Raw genomic sequence first — 19,914 nt, 5'->3', positions numbered from 1 at the left:
CATTGCCTTGAGTCCAGGTAAAGAAGGAAATTCCTTATTGGAATTATTTTTTTCACAAATCCAACACACTTCCATATTATTCAAGGGAAATTCTCTATGTAGATGCTTTTTATGAAATTTGGAACAAAATATAGCTAGGGCTAGCTCAAATTATTCTTTATTTATTTTAGCTTGTAGGGTGTCAAATTAAAATTTTCTGAAAGATTCCCTAGCTTTGCCTTAGTCACCCCTATTACACCTAATCTACTAATCCATGATATGATATCTTGAGAAATTTTCCCATACTTTACGCTTCCTATAGAATATTGTTTACATCATTCAATATTTTCTCATACGCTAATTATGAAACATCTCCTGCACCATTAAATTCAAGGTCTCTAAATAATATTCTCATATTCCCTTGAGAGAGAGAATACATAAAGTGTTAGGGTCTAGGTATTTTTCTTAGTTCTTTATAAAGTATATTGGAATCTCTCCACATAGTCTTCTAAAATTTCTTCATTTGACTAAGACATTTTGAAAATTTCTTCCTTAATGTCCCTAACTTTTCAATAATCTTAGTATTTTCCCAAAAATCGCTTTTTCATATTAACCCAAGATCAAATAGTGTTTCCCTCTAATCTCATAAACCATCAGAGGGCTGCATCTTTTAATTTGGCAAGAAAATGTTTTAACTTTTGAGCATCTGTTGAATAATCATAACTTCAACAAACCACATCAAACTCAAACATGAAAGTTTTGGGATCTTCCTTGGATAGGCCATGAAAATTTGAAGGCAAAAAAGAAGAATATTTTTCATTTGTACTATCGCATTAGGGTGTTGAATGGGAAATTCAAAAGTAATTGGTTTTTGTTGTTTTTTAGGTCCATTAACTTCTTCATCTCCCATATTTTCTTCTTCTATAGTTTCAAGAGTTTGAATTTTATTGGATCTCTTAGAAATTTCAAATTCCTCTTCAAAATGGGTTTCCTCCTTTTTTGATGTCTCCCCTCCTAGTGTTGGGCTTATAGTACTATTGGAAAAAGTAACCTTTGGAGGATTCCCTTTCGGACTTGCCAATACATTATCAGGAGTGGTCCCCACTATACCACGTGTTGGGGTTTCAAAATACTTTTTCTTTCTCCTACTTATGATGTTTTGAACGCATTTATCATGATGTAATACAAAATAAAAAAGTGCTTAGGTTACTGAAAGGAGAAATTTTGACTCCCTTGGTCGCTTATATTGTTAATATCCTTTGGATTATTTATGAAAAATGTTTTGGCTCCTTAAGAACCTCCCCAACAACAATGAAAAAAACGACGAGTGTTTTTATTGATTTTAAATATTATGAATTATATTTTGTCTTTTAATTGACAAATGAGCTAGTAAACGTATCAGGCGTTTGATGGAATATGCATAGACAACAATACATTTCTCTTATTAAATGACATTTATTAAGCACATGGGGATGGTGATTTTGTTTTAAAAAGGTCCTACTTCTTAACTCTTAGCTTGGTGGCTCATCAATTACCCAAAAATACTGAGTGGGTAAGCTCAATGTATCTTAGAAGTTATGAAATTAGTGAATATTTTTTAATTATTGATTCTGTAGCAATTTAATATTTTATAGTTCTTTTTGAAAAAACCATTCACCAACCCCACCATAATAAATCAAAATAAAATTGTTGACACACTTTGTATAGAAATTAAACTACCCTATTGCATAAAACATATCAAAAATAAAAACAATGGAAATACACACCATATGTATAACTAGAGAGTCGGATATCACAAGCCTATTCACAAACAATGATAGTCAAGAGTTATTCAACCCTAATTCAAACTACAATGATCGCTATGTAAATGAGACAAAGACAAATAAGCAAATAAAACAAAATGTTTATGTAAAGTGACTGCATCTTAAGTGGGCCCATCTCAATGCTCACTTTATGCCTCTGTTCCATAATGATTCAACAAATATCAATAAAAAATAAATGAAATATTACGACATACCATAGCCTGAAAACATATATAAAATTGAACCTCCAATGATCACCCAAACATAACAAACTTGATATTCTATTTTAGAGAAGAATGATAGAAGCAATAGTAGTCGCACTCTGAGTGTGTTCTCCTTTATATAAGTTTTACAAAATTATAAAATAAAGACACCACAGTTCAACTTTATCTATGCTAACTGATTAGAGAAAAAAAAAAAAAATGGTTACAATCATGGATCAATCCTTAGCCATGGCTCGGTTGAGCTATATGAGCTATAAATGGTCAGTGAGAAACTTCTAAATACTATGCTTGGAATTCTAAGATAACCAATTTTCCCATAGCTTATAAGTGACTAAGGGTGAGCATCTTGACTGTAACTGAATATGTTTTTATAATCTCAACACATTGAGGTGATCACTATCTATTATAATCTTAGAATACTTTATTTAACGATGGTAAACTGCTTCTTAGTGTTGGCTTATAGGGGCCTGACCCAGGTTAAGAGTTGATTTATCCAAAAAAATCCCGTTACTACTAGACCTTTCGGCAACAGTTCGCGGAGTGCAAATTGATGTCTCACCCAAAGTAGTATGGGAAGGTGCTAGAAATAGGTTTCTGCACCTTGGAGATGTCTGATGATTTCAAGTGGTCTGTGGTTTGACCCTATGCACAGGTCGTTACGCGCACTTTCCCATACCTCGCAGCCTGAGATGTTGCCTTCGTGTAGCCCTACTCGAGGCTAAATGTTGTGCTTCTACATTATTACCCAAGACTTTACTAGTATTCTAGTGTGAGTTGATTATCTTAGCGTACTTGTATGCTTTAAGTTATACTTAACAACATAAACTATTCATACAGGTGCGCGTAGTAAATAAATAGTAGATTTTTAATTTATATCAAACATGCATTAACCCAAGAGCAAATACACAACTTGATAACAAACTTCTCTTTATTAATCCCTTCTTCAGTTACAGACTTGACTCCACCCTACACACTCAGCTGAAGGGGTCCACGCACTCAGCTGCAGACTACTAGGCCTCTACGCACTTAGCTGGAGAGCCTTCTCCTACTCTAAGACCCAAAGACACACTTTACACTTGCGACTCTTGCCCTTCTCCACTACTAATTCTCCTTTTTAGAGCCTCGCTCTATTTATATAATCCCATGATCTGTGGACCATGGGTAGGTCTATCCAACCGACATTACATTACAAACTAGGGTGAACAACCCTATGACTCTATCATACATTTCGCGCTCCTCGCCTGTAGTTTGCGGAGTCTTTACAACAATATTGGGTCAAAACTTGGGCTTTGAGCCCCCAAGCATGCTTGGGGGGATTCCATGCTCTAGAGGCCCCCAACACAAACATCGTGATCCACCCTCGAGTCACTCTATTGGCGCGAAAATCTTGGCGCAGAGTCCCTCCAACTGTTCTCGAACTATGCGGAGGTCAGCAGTGCACTAAGCTATTAGTTATTGGATCTGCTACATATGTTGTTTCGAGATCTCTATGTCTTAACGGCTTCCATACATCTGTACCGGTATCCGCTGCATATGTTTAATGTCCTGCGCCTTTGTCTAGATAGTTGGAGTGTGAAGACTGTGCTTCAGAGGGCTAGTCAAATGGCCAGCCCACCCATGTAGGGCTTCAAGCAGCTACCATTCACTTTGCCTAGGAAGGGTTCTCCATTTATTTTTACTAACTGGACCGCTCCTCCATATTTGACCTCCTTAACCACATATGGTCCCAGCTAATGCATTCTGAACTTTCTCAGAAATTTCCAAACTTGCAATCATACAGCAGCACTAAGTCATTTACCTTAAAGGTGTGCAACTTAATATGGTGATCGTGTGAGGCCTTTTCACGCTGCTTTTGTACTTGCTGATGAAAACCAGCCAAGAACCATTCCTCCTCAAGTTCTTCCAATTGCATGAGCCTCTCTACCAGAGGTTTATGGTCCATCATACCTGTGAGAGTTGCTATGCACAGACTAGGTACAATATATTCCATTGGCATGACAGCTTCCACGCCATAAACTAACCAAAATGGTGTTTGTCCTGTCAGTTTCTTGCATGTTTTCCTATAAGCCCATAGTATTGCAGGTACACACAGGTCCCAATTGCTTTTCTATGCGTTGCACACTTTGGTTAGCATAGTATCCAATATTTTGTTGAATGCTTCTATTGTCACATTGACTTGTGGGTGATATGATGTGCTTTTCTGATGATACACCTGGAATTCCTCTATCAACACACTAATGGTTTCATCCAGGAAATGTGTACCGCAATCACTCATTAAGATTTTCGGATTGCCAAACCGAGTCAACACGTGTTCAAACAAACTTCACAGCCATGGCGGTCGCTCAAACTTTGACCAGTTGTGCTTCTGCCCAGTGCATCAGGTACTCTGTCGTGGTGATGATGTATTGCGCGCCCATTTTTCGATGGGGTTTTATAGATCCCACAAAGTTAATTGCCCACTTTTCGAAGGGTTGCAATGTCATTTGTGGATTCAAAGGCATTTCGTCCCTTCACAATGGTTTACATATCCTTTGACATATATCGCAAGCCTTACAATGTGCTTTTGAATCCTAATGAAGGTTTGGCCACCACAACCTTGAGCAAAAAATATTTTGTGCGGTTGCTCATCCTGCGTAGTGTCCTCTTGTGGAACCCCCATGTGTTTCTGTGAGGATCTAACTTCATTCAAATTCAAGTATGTACCTTCGCAATATCTCATCATTTCCCATCTTGTATAGGTGCCCCGTGATGACAGAAAAATCCACCGCACGCACCACCAACTAATTCTTCTGTTGGATGAAGTATTCCTTCAGTGGAGTCCCTGTTGTTAGAAAATGGATTGTATCTTCGAAGTGTCCATCCGAAACACGCACAACAAAGAGTTGTGCATCAGGTAATCCTTCCTTCAAACTAGTAGGTTCCTTGCCCGTCTCAATAAACCACAAGTGATCAGGTTCTGGGTTCAGTCATCCAGGCTTTACCATGACCTCAAAGTCATATTCTTGAAATAATAAGAGCCACCTACAGATGTGCCCCCCTAACATAGCCTTATTGACCAAGTATCTTAGCGTGGAATGGTCTGTATATATATTGAAATTTCCTCCTAGCAAATAGTGCCAGTATTTTTGGAGCACATACGCCATAGCCAATTCCTCGCACTCAGTTGTGGAATAGTTCTTTTTAGCTGTGGACAATCTATGGATTGCAAACACGATAGGGTGATCCAAGCCCTCTTCGCTGTCTTGTGTGAGCACCGCTCCCATCATGATACATGATGCATCAACATGGACATGAAACTCCACATCCCATTTTGGGAAGACCGGGATTGGAGCAAAGGCAAATTTCCCCTTTAGGTCATCCAGGTTCTTCATGCAATCATCATTCCAGCAAAATTTGACATCCTTTTTCAATATTTTCCCCATCAGCGCGGTGAATTGGGTATAGGTTTTGATGAACTTCCTATAGTACCCTGTGTGTCCCAAGGTAGCGCGCAACTATTTAACACTTCGCAGTGATTCCAAATTTAGAATTACTGCAATCTTCGTGGGGTCTACCATTAGTCCCTGTTTTCACACCACATGTCCCAGCAGGTTCCCATAGGGAACGAGGAATGTACACTTCTTAAGGTTCATCGCAATCTGGTGTCGTCGGTAGGTATCCAGCATCAAGTGTAGGCTTGATATGTGGTGTTTAACCAGTCCAAAGATAGTCCAATCATTCAGATAGACCTCTAGGAATTTGTGGATATATTTTTTGCACGCTGCAACAACTATGCCCAAAAAGATGGCTGGCACATTTTTTAACCCAAACACCATGACAGTGTATTGAAAGAAACCCCATTCAATAGAGAAGGTGGTCTTGCTCCTATCTTCCAACGCGATTTTGATCTGGTGGTATCTTGAGAACCCATTAGTGAAAGAATATGCTTCTTGTCTGCCAACATTTTCTAATACTTCATCTATGAATGGGGTCGGGAATGGGTCATGTACAGAGGGATCATTAAAATTTCTAAGGTCCACACATATTATTATCTCTCCCTTCAGCTTTTTCTCCTGTGCTACCATAGGGCTCACCCAGTCAGATTCATCCACCAGCTCAATAACTCCGGCTCCGAGCATTTTGTCTAGTTCTACGCGGACCTTTTCCTTGAACTTTGGATTCAAGTGATAAAGCCTCTGCTTAATCATCTTAGCATCAGGTTTTAGGGTGATCTTCATCATCCTTAAATCGCTAATGATCCCCTTTAAGTCAATAATCTTGGTCGTAAATAAGTCCTGGTACTCGCGGAGTAACTCAGCGACCTTATCCACCATGGCATCCTCCCAATAGTCACCAACTATTGCATACTTCGGTCCAACCTTCGTCCCAATGTTTACCTGCTTTGTTTTTAGCAGCACGGTGATGTCAAGATCTTCAACCAGTGGTCCTTGAACCTCGCAATAGCCTTCAATTTTTGGAATGTTAATTTTCCATGGATCCTCATCATCCTCCTCAATATTTACGTTATAACACTTTAGCGCGTAGCTCAGCTAGGTCGTCCATTCCAGCAGAAGCACTTCCATTGGCTCTTGGGGTATTTTGAAGATAACTGCTTTTACTGCTTGTAGCACATCATTAACAGCATCCCACCAACGATCTTCAAACATGAAGGTTAATAGGAATCCTTCACGCAATATATCCCATCCACTCGTGCCATGGTGGAGCTATGTCTCACTATACCAATTCATGGGTATGATATCCAGGGTATGAAAGAACAAGTGCACTCACTCAGGTTGTGGCTCTTCCCTATAGACCTTGGTCCATTTCACGAGGTGTGCTCATGGATCATCCTTCCCGTCATATTTTTCTGTTAGCTGCATCTGAGGCATCTCAACCTGTATGCACATCATCCTTTTGCATTCACACAAATCCTCAAAACTTCTTTGATGTGTACCCCACCATCTTGTGGGCATAGCACGCAGTGCCCATTTCAGAGCATTGAAACACTATTGTTCTAGTACTTCGCTTTCAAATTTGTTCAGGAAATCATCCACCGTTTCCAACCCGTCACACATAGGTAGATCTCTTGTTTCCGTTACTACACAGCATAGTGACCTTATCATCATGTTACAGTTGAGCGTGGTTACCTCGTGTAACTGGTTCTGTCATCATTCTATCTCCTCGTCTGAATCTGAGGTGTAAGAGCTTTCTCGCTCCCATGAAATCCTGCCATCCATTGTTGGATTCACCCAGTCTTTCTCCCGAGTGGTTATCTTGTATATATAGTCTAGATCATCATCGCTATCATAGTCGCACATTGGCTCTGTGTAGCACGATCCTTCCGAAGGGTCTAAAGTTGCTACTACACGCAGTGACTTTTTCTCAAAAATCACCTTTCTCTTCTTTATATTTATCACTCCATTCATGTGAGTGGCCCAATCTATTCCTAGTAGTGTGTGATAGGGATTGTTGTCATAAAAAGCCTCTATCACTTCAAAATCTGTAGGCGCGCTCACACGTTCGATATCCACCGTTATTCCTTGCAATCTTCCCATAGCTAGGATGTTTTGCTAGTTCTTCATTTGCAATTGAATAGGATACCATTGTAATCCGGGCCTCCCCATGCGCTCCCATGTCTGCCTTGGCAGGACATTCGTGTCCGATCCTAGATCAAAAATCACTTGATCCATTTCATATTCCCCGATCTGCGCAGTCAATCTCATCTCTCTTCCAGTTCATGTTTTGTGCTTCCCGAGCTTCCAAACTACACACGGTTCTCCTGGCATGGTCCCAACACCTCTAGTGATGAGCTCTTGCAGCCCTTTCACAGCCTTGCTGTTGTGCAGCAGCTTCATGCATGTCTCTAGAAAGGTAGTGAGCATTGATGGGTCCATTTCTGGTTCCATGTTTTCTTTACTACCTGAAGTGGAGGCCTCCATGAAGTTCTTCTCAGCTTCCATGAATGTCTCCTTAGCGCACACCAAATCACGGGCATAATGCTCTGGCCCTTCGTAATTGTAACAAATTAGCTATCCGTGACCTCTTCTTGGTCCCATTCCACCTCGACCTTATCTGCGCCCTTGAAATCCAATGTGCGTCATCCCTGCATTTTGATCGAGGGCTCATGTTTTAGTCTAAACTCTATAGATAGGAGTCTGATCCATCATCAATTCATAACTTCTATAGGTACGTTCATCATGGCCTACTGACCTACAGAAATTACAGAACAACTGCTGGGATGTCTACGTATATTTCTGTAATAGATGGCAGTTATCTGTAGCATGCTTCCCTCCTATCTGACAAATCGTACTCAATAATGTAGGCGCTATGATCAGTCCTACTTGTGCCTCTATTCTTAATGGAATTGACCCTCCTCCCTCTAGGTAGTTCGCAAAGACTAGACAATGGTCCTTGTCATGTCCCTAGCCTTTACACTTTATGCACCATACCTCCTTGCGCGCTTCTCGACGAGCTGTCCTGTCTTGTTTCAAACTCTACATCTCAAGACATAATTTTTTCAACTGCTCATGGATTTGTTGGACTCCCAGGTTAGGATCTTATATCAGGGTCTCATGCAGTCTCATTGAGATCTCCAAGGCCTTGGCCTAAGTGGATAGCTTCTGATGTGATAGTGTCGTCCTTAAATGTGGCGTTAGTGACGCTACAAACCATGCGTGGTATTTCCCATCCGTCAAGGTCATATTGGCTTCACAACTAATACACTTCAGTCTCTAATCTATCTCCCAGGGGGTCTTGCCTAGAAGCATTGCGATCTCCTTAAATCCAATAATCGACTATGTCTCTGATTTTGGCCTGCTAAATTCCCTATTTAGCGCAACCTTGATATCTGCGATCCCTGCATTTGGATTTTCATTGGAATGCTTAATGTACCACGTCAGTGTGCGATCCTGAAAGGAACTGATCGATGTTGCTTTCTTTATATTTTCATTCGTGACTCCTTGCGCTTCCCATAGAGCCTTTACCATGAACCAAAATTGGTCTAGATCTTGATTCTCTATTCCTTTGAACACTGGAAATTTTATTGTGCTTGCCATATTCAATTGTGGTGGTGGCAAAGGTGGTGTGGGTGAATATGGGGGTGAAGATGGTGAAACTGGTGGCGGTGTAGGTGGGGGTGGTATGTGTAGAATTCATTGCCTTATCAGACTGATCACACTTCTTGGTGAAACTTTCATGAGCTCCTCCTCACTCTCCAATGGAGGTGAAATCAAGGGACTACTCTCTAATTCTTCACTACCTTCGTTTCTGTAGATCCTCCCACTTTGCGTAGCCCCAAACATCAGTTTATTTTCATAACCTACTTTTCACACAGTAGCATTTTAATTCAATTTTTCAAAGATTTAACGTACTTACCTCGTGGTCCTTTGAGGAAGCATCATTCCACCTCACTCTAGCTCACTGAAGTATCTACCGCGAACTCAATGATAACCCCTCCTATAATTCGATCGAGCCAATGGTCCATAGCGTGCACGATCTTATCTTATGATGCTTCCAGTCTATGCACCAACTCTGGTGTCCACACAATAGGTTTGTCGATACTACACCTTCCTTGACTGTCTGCTAGCTTTGTGATCTACTCGTACAACTCAAAGGCGAAGGATGCAAAGAAAATTTCATGGATTTCTGTATATAAGTAGCAATCTCACCACTCTACCTTTGATAATCATGGATTCCTATTTTCCTATGCTACGAACTCATGAATCTTTTTGTCCATCCACTCTTCAATTTCTTTCTTTGTCGAATTCTAATGACACAACATCAGGCATCTCTTATGCAGATCCCTGTCCTGGCAACAAAACCATTTGTTGGCTTATAGGGGCCTGACCCAGGTGCAGAGTTGATTTAGCCAAACAAATCCCGATACTACTCGCCCTTTTGTCAACATTTTGTGGAGCATGGATATAGGTCTCACCCGAAGTAGTAAGGGAGGGTGCTAGAACCAGGTTTCCACACCCTGGAGATGTCTTATGAGTTCAAGTGGTCCGCAGTTCGACCCTACACGCACGTCGCTACACGCACTTTCCCATACCTCGCAGCATGAGATGTTTCCTTCATGCAGCCCTAATCGGGGCTGAACCCTTTGCTTCTGCATTATTACGCAAGAATTCACTGGTATTCCAATGTGAGTTGATTATCTTAGCCTACTTGCATTCTTTAAGTTATACTTCATAACATAAACCATTCATATAGGTGTGTGCAGTAAATAAATAATAGATTTGTAGTTTATATCAAACATGCATTAACCCAAGAACAAATACACAACTTGATAACAAACTTCTCTTTATTAATCCCTTCTTTAGTTAAAAACTCGACTCCACCCTACGCACTCAGCTGCAGGGGTTCGTGCACTCAGCTATGGACTACCAGGCCTCTGCACACCCAACTGCAAAGCCTTCTCCTACTCTAATATCCAAATACACACTTTACACTTGCGACTCTTGCCCTTTTCCACTACTATTTCTCCTTTTTAGAGCCTCACTCTATTTATACAATCCGATGGTCCACAGACCATCGGTAGGTCTATCCAGCCAACATTACATTACAAAACTAGGGCGGACAACCCTCTGACTCTATCATACATTTCACACTCCGCGCTTGCAATTCGCGGAGTCTTTACAACAATATTGGGTCAAAACTTGGGCTTTGAGCCCCAAAGCATGCCTTGGGGGGATTCCATGCCCAACACTTATAAATAGTCTAGATCTCATGCAAGGGTATTTTGTGATGTTTAGTAATAAAAAAATTTCCCTGAATCCTTCACATATCAGCCAATAAGATCTTTTTTTAAGTTATAACCAGTCCCTTTTCAACTTTTGCACACGATCATGGCTAGGAATCTATTTGGTATTCAATATTATTCACAAATCTCCCCACCTGGTAGATGATTGTAGCCAAGGCCTTTGGTCTTTGCCACAAGTAACATTCTATCAATATACCCTTGCAGATCTAATTGTAGCCAAATCCAGCGGTCTTTGGTCAAAAAGGATCTTGTTGGTATGTCATTAGGCAGCTAATGTCAGTTCATAAGAGAATCAAAAGTGCAATTTTGTCAATACACAATCAAGGCATATAAAACCAAACACAATCCCATAATCAAAACACTTCAACTCTGAATAGGTAGATCGAGCCACTTATTATAACCCATGCTTAATATATAGTATAATCTTATTTTAAACCAAACACACCCATATGCTACCTTCAATCGATCTCTTTAGTAATTTAATTACAAACAAAAGAGTCTATATATAAAAACAAACAAAAGTATAACATCTAGTGAAGTATAGGGTTTAGATAGATTAGGAGTGAAAATGATAAGGTTTCATGGGAAAATTTTGGGTAATTCAAGAGAAAAAATATTTTCAGAGGAGCCCAATAAGGACAAAGAAATTCTCCAACAACCATGAAAACCCAATTTAAGGACTAGCTACACTTTTAGACTAAACAAATTTTAATATCCATACATCTCAACCCTCAAAAATAAATGGATGATGGGTAAAGCAAAAGGAAACAACAAACACTTAATACCAGTGAGTCATTTAAAAAAAACTAAAACTCTAATATCACTGACAAAACTTGAATAACTCCAAGCTTGAATGAATTTTATTAATGTGACTCACATGTGACCTTCGGCTTCATTTTCAAAGAGGTACGATGACTATTGTTGTTCACATATGACTCTTCATATTTCTCCTAACTGAATAATAATAATACTTATGATACTCCATAAAACCTAGGGTTAGATGTTTAAGAGAACATGCATTAGAGGAAATTTCAGCCTAGAAGTGGCCTCCCAAAGAAAAATAATAAAATAAGAGTTATGAATTATGGAGGGAAAAGAAGAAAACTACCTTTTTTTAATTGTATTTTTGACATATCTCCTTATGGTTTACTCAAATTTCAAGTGTAGGCACTCATGGGATGCGGAATTAAATTCTACATCCAATGAGTACCCATTATGCATACTTTTGAGAAGACCCTCATTGACAAAAATTGAAGATACATTAAAAAAAACCATGTGGAACACATTTTTTTAATGTATCTTTAATTTTTATCAATGTGGATCTTATCAGAAGTATGCATAATGGGTACTCGTTGGATGTGGAATTTAATTACGCATCCAACAAGTGTCTACACTTGAATTTGACTAAACACACAAGGAGATAAGCCAAAAATACAATTAAAAAAAAAGTTTTTCTTATTTTCCCTCCATAATATTTTAAATTTAAAGGATTTTGATTGGTTTACATATTATGACATGGAAATTACGTGAAAATTTCATGGGCACCTTTAAGATGAAATTTCCTCTAATGGATTTGGTTAAAAATAACATAATTCATCAAAATGATGAAGAACATGGTCCATTGGAGGTATGATGGCCAATGAAAACAAAGATCAGTAATGATTTTGTATGCCATGGGACATATCACTGGACTCAAAACAAGATATCTAATGAAACAAAAGTTGAAGGAAAAAGATCCATCATTTTAGAAATGGAAAGGACTCCAAGCAATACTTAGGATTGTTACACAGGAAAATGACCTCCTCATCAACTCAAAGGAGAATGGAAATATGACTAAAAGATTGACCAAGTTCACAAGCCTATTTTCTAAGCTAATGCCCTCCAGGAACTAGAAAGGTGCTTTATAAGGCTTCCTAGCCATGCATCAGGTGCTTTAGTCCCTAGGGTAACTCTTTGTGTTGTGTCGGGGGGTGTGTTAGTCAACTTTAGTGAGTTTCTGGAGGTCAAAGGAGCAAGTTGACTGAATAATATCCCTATATTCACTCATATGTTAGCTCATAAAGAAGGGAAACATCCAAATTTGACATGTTTGAGGAATTTATATTTCTAATAGAGTCTATAAATAGGGAAAAAGTGATAAAGCATGGAAACATCTATGATTTTTCCCAAAATAACTTATGAAAGGTTTGGCAAGGATTATCCTCTGATGCTTTATATTTGAGGCTAGGACCATTGTAAAAGAGGTCAAAAGTATTCAAAGGATTTCTTGTTAACTGTCGAAGCTTGTATTAGACATTGGCTCTTCCAGAGGTTAAGAGGAGAGAGAGAGGAGTTGGAGGAATAAGGGAAGCTTGATGTAACTGATGGTTATAATCACTCTTTCCTATCATTAATATTGACCTACAGTTGTGTTGTCCACTCCATGGCGTTGGTATTGTGATTTATTTACATGTTTATGTGACACTAATGATTATGAGTAGCTTAGATGTATGTAGTTAGATATACTTATTTACTATTGTATTGATTGTTAAAGTTATATGTTGTGATATAATGGCTCGTCTTGTTTATGTGGAGGTATTGATCTAGGAGCTAGCTGAGGGGTCTTCCACTCTGCTACTTTGCATTGTCCAGCAACACCACACCAAGATCTGAGGTAACACTCGTTCTTATTACTTTGACTGTCTACCAAGGATCCTGGGAAGATCCTTGAGGGTATCACCACCACAATCACCCGTATATTAATTCCTATAGCAGAATTGGTGACTCCATTGGGGACTACACTTAGTTCCCATTTTTGTCCCAGAAAGCTCTCAGGTCTCTCTTTCTTCTAGGCCTTCATGTACTTCTTAATCCCCTTTCTGACCACTTAGGACTATACAACACCCTTATCTCAGTGCTCAGCCTTAGATCTAATCCCCAGAGCCTTATTTTAGAGCCTATTTCTCACTAACACACCCTACTAGTGAAAACAATGCTTTATAAAGCACTGTAGCCTTGCAAACAATGTGTTAGTGTAGCCACTAACTCTTTGTGTCCTCTATTATAGTGCATTATCCAATCAAGTCTTGATAAGAATCCAGTTTTGTGAACTCATGCGTTGGGAAACTTTCTTGCAGGATGATTAGGGAGCTGCGGTTTTTCATGTTTGATTGATATCTATTTACTGATTTTTTTTCTTTTTAGGAAGATTGCTTTACTGCTTAAGTTCTTCATAAAAAAGAAAATACAATTTTTTTTACAGTGTTTCTGCTTAGTTGGTTACATTTTCATTTATTTGGTTTTAAAAGTTGTTAGAGAGCATTGTATTTCTATCGGTTTTACTTGTGTTTACTGTACTGGATGCATGGTATAAATTGATGTATAAATAACTCCTTCCTTGTAGAAGCAACTCATTCATCGAAGTGAAATTTAAAGCATTTTTCTGTATGGTTTGTGTTAGAGTCTCACTTAATTCCATACGTCAACACCCCTATCGAAGACATTAATAAAATACATTTAAAATTTACATTGTAATAAAATCAATCAACAACTCTTTTTTGAATAAACACATATTAGTTTAGGCTAGGATCTTGGGTTAGAAATTTGTGAGTTAACTACCCAAGATCATACACCAAAACTAGTGTCATTAATGAGGGAAATCCTTCTATAGCCATACTATCTAGGACTACTCCAGTCAAAGTGGAGCTAAATGCGAGAAAACATTGGATTGTAAACAAAGGTAGCCCACCTTCTCTTACATCTCCTTTGGGTATTCTATGTATCGGGGATCCCTTTAGGGATATTAGAGCTAAGTCGGAGACTCAAGTATCGTGCCCACACAATGTACTTTCTACGACCATGTCCCCCCCAGTAGTGTCTGTGATTTGAGGTAACCATAGTGTTCATACCTTTTAGGGATGAACACAAGGTGACTTGGGTGGGTTGCCTTGGTACCTACACAGATGAACCTACTCTATTTTTAGTTTTTGGGAGGGTGCTCATCTTCACGAGAGTATTTGGCCCCTTAATCTGAGGTTCCGTGAAGCTCAAGAGAAATTGTAACTATACATTTGGCCAACTCTCTCTTTTATCCATTGTGATACTAGGTTTCATCTCCAACAAACGATGGTTATGAGATAGGTTCATACCCTCTGCTTGTTGATTGACTTATTTAGAGTACTTTTTATTTTTGGGTGTCAGTTTGTTATCACCAAGACTATAATAAATATCAAGTAAAATATTTTGATAAAACTTATCAGTCATTGTGGCTACATATGACCGTTTTCGTCAATCTAGAAGGCCACAAGGTCTTCCTCCACTAACTGTGAGTCTCCGTCGAGCCCCAGTGAGCTAGATTACCCATCTTCGAGTAATCAGTGTCCATGATCTAACACTGAATCAGTTTGGACATCCCACGACTCAAGTTTACTAGAAGATTTCTTTACAGAAGGTTTAATTCCTCCTTATAATTCTTCGCTCACAAATCCGTTGGGACCTATTGATTCCTGTTGAACCTATACCTCCTATGTCTTCTACTTAACCTATACCCACCATCCCATCGATGACTAACTGGTCATGGGCTTTTGTGGACACTTTTAGTCCACCTCCACTTAAGTAGTCCATATTCAGTACCACACCACTGATGGCAAACCCATTTATCCCAACTATGTCAGATCTAAGCACCATAGTTACACTAACACGAGTGGAACCCAGTACATACCAATTTTTTCCCATTTTGTGTCATCTCTTGCACCATTGGCAAGCGCTCCATATAGTTCTCCTTATAGCGCTCCATATAGTGTGGTTAGCATGGATCCCTTAAACAACCCTTTTGATTGGAATCCATTGTTTAGTCCCAACCCCTAGGTTCAAATACCTAGGGGCACTATACCCAATATGCTTATATCAGCTGGGAACATTATAGTTCCCCCTTTGTTTACAAGACAAAATGGATAGTCATTAATTGACATGAATCCTCCATATGTCAGTCAAGGTGCTATGGCTAATTACGTGGCGGAATCCCTAGAAAAGGTCTCGCTCAATCCATATCAGCACCCCGCTCTCAACCTCAAATGAGTTAAGGGGGCACTCCTTATCCTGGGGGCACTTATATCCCCCAAATAACCCCTATGGGCATCCACGATATAAGATTGTTCCCCAAGGAAATTGTTATTCCACGCATCCTATGTATAATGTTGGCAACAATATGATGGGAGGACTGCAAGGAGCCTCAAGTCATGTGTAATTACTTTGGTCTAAATCAGTGGCATCAAATACTTTGCCTTTCTTGGCAATGCTTGACATCCCTGATTTGAACAAACTCACCAATGATCCCAACTTTCACAACTTACTTTGGCCTCCAATCCCACACAAAATTCCCACCGACATCCCGAAGTTAGGAGGGAATCAAGGGGAGGATTCGGGTACACACATCACCACCTATCATTTATGGTGCATTTCTAACTCCATGGTGGATGATAGTATCCAGCTTTAGCTCTTTCCCTTCACCCTTACTCGCAATGCAGCCAAGTGGTACGTTGAGTTATCACATGTGTCAATAAATACCTTTAGCACTTTAGTGATGTAATTTTCAAAGGACTTTCAGCTACCCATACACTATGAAACTAGGACCAAACTCCTTACTTCTTATCACCAAGACACCACCACCCACATCTCTGATCACATCCATGAATGTAGATGTAGGCAACGTTATTTAAAGCACCCCTCCCAGGTTATCTATTAGCGGGTTTGTTTTGAAAATCTATTCTCCCTCAAATCGCCAAGGATGTCGCCTTAGGTGGTGTGGTCACAGAAACCCAATCCATTCGTCATGCCCGATACTTAGATTTAATTTATTCCTAGTCTGGCACATTATACGACATCATTCCCAATTCCCCTAGAACTTCCAATGCTCCCAGTACTCAGCAACCTGGTGCGCAAGCAAATGGTATTATCAGCGCTACCTCTGGGGCTAATGTAAAACAACTTATTGGTCACATTGTGCATTTGTCAGTTGACCCTGCTACCTAATCAACTACTCTTCAAACCGTCACAATAAAATCTTTGCAGTCTAAAAAAAACTCGACGGTAAGAATAAGAAGAACAAGAAAAAGGCCTCCCCTTCTGAAGAGTGGTCAGCCAAGCAATCCAACCCAAAGCAGAAATTTGGTGCACCTCTTGACAGTGTAAAGGGCAAATTGCCAAGTTCCCTTGCAAGATCAGTGCGGAAGACCATATGAGACATCATTTTCCACACCTCTATGAATGCACAGATCTCCTTGCTCAAAAGAACACTGGATGGACCCCCGTGGTCATAAGAAACCCGTTCCCAGCTCAGCAGCAGCAACATCTTACTCCAAACTAACCTCCGCCCCCGTAAGGGGGCAACGACAGTTCAGATCATCCTTTAGCTGGTGAAGGACCATCCACTATTTACACCTTTGAAATGGTCAATCTTCAAACTATAGCCAACATGTAGGGAGCTCTAGTCGCTAATGCTGAGGAAGCCTCCTTGAGTCTAAACCCATCGCCACCCAATAATCTTCATATCAAACGACTAGTTGTTGACCTTGTGATTTTCCCCCCAAAAGGGGAGCTTTGTTTCACAAGGAATAATACATCTACACATTCTTCCTATAACTACATTCTTGGAGAATATTTGGAGCAAGCACCATGAGCTATGTCGGCACTCGATGTATTGCAAACTTGTCTAACACAAACGAAAGCTTTGCTTTTGGAAATTGGTGGGGTCGACCCTCAGGATTCCATGCTTGCGTTTTTCGACATGGAAAAATGTAAACCTCCCCTTTCACACCATCTTGCATTTCAGGTTCAAATATTTTTGAAAGGACGAGGGGTACATAGAACTATCATTGACGAAGGTGCTTCAACCTGCAACATGGCAGCTTCATGTTGGCTCGCCTTGGGTTCTCCAACACTCTCACCACCATCGAATTCCCTTAAAGATTTCAACAACCACACTTTCATCCCAAACGGTTACCTTGCGAGCTAACCCATCACTTTGAGTGGCAAAATGGTAATGGTGGATATCGAAGTCATGGATAGAAAACTTGACTATAATTTGTTGTTGGGTCATAGTTGGACTTATGTCATGACTTCCATTGTGTCTATTATCTTTCATATCATCCTATTTCCATTGGATGGAAGGATAGACACATTGGACCACCTGTCCTTTCACACCCTAGATTACTCCCCGTTATCTACGGGCTATGTAACTCTAGTAATTTGAAAGGTGTGAACATCTTCAATTTATTATGTAAATGGAAGATGATGAATGTGGGTGGCATGGGTGCTCTTAATAGGAGGTTCTCTAATGACTAGATAACATGTGCTAGCTATTCAGAAACTAGGCCCACTATGACCCACTTTGGATAGCCAAAATTGGTAGTGTCTATACCTCTTTCTCTTGTATTGTTTAACTTTTACTTACTTTTTATATGAATGCACTCTAGTTTAACCTAGCTAGTTTTCATTTTTCTATTTGTTTTCTTGGTACCCCCCCCCCCCCCAACTAACTATTAAGAGATATAGAACTAATAGGTTGATGGAGGTTGGAAGGTTTCTTCTTTCTTCTAAGTGTTGATTGATGATTTTTGGGGTGTGCTCGGGACCCAACTTCCTCCTTTACCTCCCTTGTTTTTAGCTTGTGTGCCAACACATCATGTCTGAAGAGAATGTTGGTCATGAAGAAAAAAATAGGAAAGGATAACATCCCTAAAATGAAAATTGGCTATGAAGAGAAGCATATGAATTGTGTTGTACATTGACTTGACTGTGAGTGTAGCCATGGTATTTATAGTTGGGAAACCCAATCCATAGACGTTGATAAACTATGGGATTCTTCTAGGGGGTAAGTTGAGCATGTAGTAGTGCCGTGAAAAGCATCTCTTCATGATTCACCTATTGAATATGTCTATCTAGAGCATACTATTGAGTTTGTGGTATAAAATACCCATTTTATGGGAGCTTTAACCATGGAACTTTTCCATTAGGGAATTTGACCCATTTTAAGCAACACAAATTGTTGAAATTTCAAATAAGTTGATGAAGCTAGAGCATTGCTTATTGCACCTCATAACCAAGTGTAATACTGGTAATGCATATAAGTACTATTCAACTTGAGTAGATCAACTCAAAACATTGCTTGTTAGAAGTGACATCCAAAGTTAGAGAATGGGATTGCCTATACATAATAACTAGCCTAGCCATATGCTTTAAATGGTTGAAGAACAACCATTGGATTGGGGTACATATGCAAGCAAGAAGGACACTTGTGACAATAGGGTTGGCAAGAATTTAAATCTTAGGGTTGGAAGTAAGCTAAGTAAAAACCTTTTAATCCACATTTATAAAATGAAACTAACTTAATAAATTTAATCACAAGTTTCTATTAAACACAAAAAGTATATTTTTTTATTTAATCTTGTACACTAATAAAAAAATTATAATATACACAAGCCTATCTCCACAATGAAACTTGGTTTTAGCAAATGTTTTGGCACATGGTTTCGGTAGAAGTACATGGTTTTAACACATTATTTTGGTAAATGATTTGGTATATGGTTTGGTAAGTAATAGATTGAAGCAAGCATTCACCTTGAAATTTTGAAATTAAGAATTTTTACCCATTTTCTTTAACAAATTTCTAGGTAAAAAATGGATTAACCATAATATTAGTGGTGGGAAATCTATATGTAAAAATAAATACATGGTTTTAACACATGGTTTGGATAAAAGTACATGATATTAGCACAATAAATGGTTTTAACATGTGATTGGGATAAAAGTACACTACATTAGCACATTATTTTAGTAAAAAATTATTTATTAAAAAATTATAAATAATAATAATAATTATTTTAAGGTCATGACCAAATAAATACTAAAGTGAAATATGAAACACTTTGTTTATGAAAAACTTTATTAAACACTAAATTGAAATTTATGAGTAATTTTTATTTTTATTTTTTTTATTTTAATTTTTTTATTAAAAGTAGAAGTTCCTCATAAATATGCAAAATCCCCTAAACCACATATATGAGAAACTCATAATTTACTTTAAGTCTAGACATACAAAAATCACCAAAACTGAAACCAAGATCCTTGTAACACACATTCTAACACACATTCCAAAAACAACTAGTGATCCCAAGATCCCAGTGAAGAGGCA

Source organism: Pinus tabuliformis, chromosome 2_2 (genome assembly GCF_031772625.1).
Source record: "Pinus tabuliformis cultivar Carrire ecotype Pingquan chromosome 2_2, CPIR1, whole genome shotgun sequence".
Lineage (NCBI taxonomy): Eukaryota > Viridiplantae > Streptophyta > Pinopsida > Pinales > Pinaceae > Pinus > Pinus tabuliformis.
Note: the sequence above shows the minus strand (reverse complement) of the source record.